Source organism: Colobus angolensis, unplaced genomic scaffold (genome assembly GCF_000951035.1).
Source record: "Colobus angolensis palliatus isolate OR3802 unplaced genomic scaffold, Cang.pa_1.0 Scaffold45, whole genome shotgun sequence".
Lineage (NCBI taxonomy): Eukaryota > Metazoa > Chordata > Mammalia > Primates > Cercopithecidae > Colobus > Colobus angolensis.
In genome coordinates, this window is record NW_012117932.1 from 5,015,807 (window position 1) to 5,017,046 (window position 1,240).

A 1,240-nucleotide genomic window follows, 5' to 3' on the forward strand; every position below is an offset into this window, starting at 1 on the left:
CAACATGGTGAAATTCCATCTCTACTAAAAATACAAAAATTAGCCAGGTGTGGTGATAGGCACCTGTAATCCCAGCTACTCAGGAGGCTGAGGCAGGAGAATTGCTGGAACCGGGGACACGGAGGCTGCAGTGAGCCAAGATTGTGCCATTGCACTTCAGCCTGGGCCACAAGAGCAAAAACACAAAGAAGAATTGCGTTGGCCTTCTCTTCAGAAATCATGCAAGCAAGAAGAGAGTGGAATAAAATATTTAAAGCATTGAAAGGAAAAAACAGCAACCTAGAATTCTGTATCCAGTAAAATTATCCTTCAGAATGTATCTCCCACAGACTTGCCTTGCAAGAAATGCTAAAAGAAGTTCTTCAGAGAGAAGGAAAGTGTTATAGGTCAGAAACTTGCATCTGTGTAAAAAGAAGTGTTTGAGGGTTGGGTGCAGTTGCTCATGCCTGTAATCCCAGCACTTTGAGAGGCTGAGTCGAGTGGATCACCTGAAGTCAGGAGTTCAAGACCTGCCTGGCCAACATAGTGAAAAATTAGCAGGGCATGTTGGCAGGAGCCTGTAATCCCAGTTACTGGGGAGGCTGAGGGAGGAGAATTGCTGGAACCCAGGAGGTGGAGGTTACAGTGAGCTGAGATCATGCCATTGTCCTCCAGTCTGGATGACTGAGCGAGACTGTGTCTCAAAAAAAAAAAAAGTATTTGAGAAATAAAGTACTGAGAAATGAAGGTTAAAATAACGTATTTTAGTTTTGTTATTCTTAACCATCTAACAAAAAACAGTTTGTTCAAAATAATAGCAACAATATATTGGATGATTACAGATTATGGATTAGTGAAATATATGACAACACGTTATAAGGGATGGGAGGGAAGAATTGGAAATTCTATGTTATAAGGTACGTGTACCACCCACGAATTTGTAGAGTGTTATTTGAAAGTGGACATATATTATTTGTAAATATATATTGCGAACTCTAGGACAATGACTGAAAACATTTTAAAGTATAATTGATACACAAAGAAAGAAGAAAAAATGGAATCATGTAAATGCTCAATTAAAACGAAACAAGTGGCGAGGCACGGTGGCTCAAGTCTGTAATCCCAGCACTTTGGGAGGACAAGGTGGGTGGATCACTTGAGGTCAGGCAGAGTTTGAGACCATCCTGGCCAACATGGTGAAAGCCCATTTCTACTAAAAATACAAAAATTAGCCATGTGTGATGGTGGGTGCCTATAATCC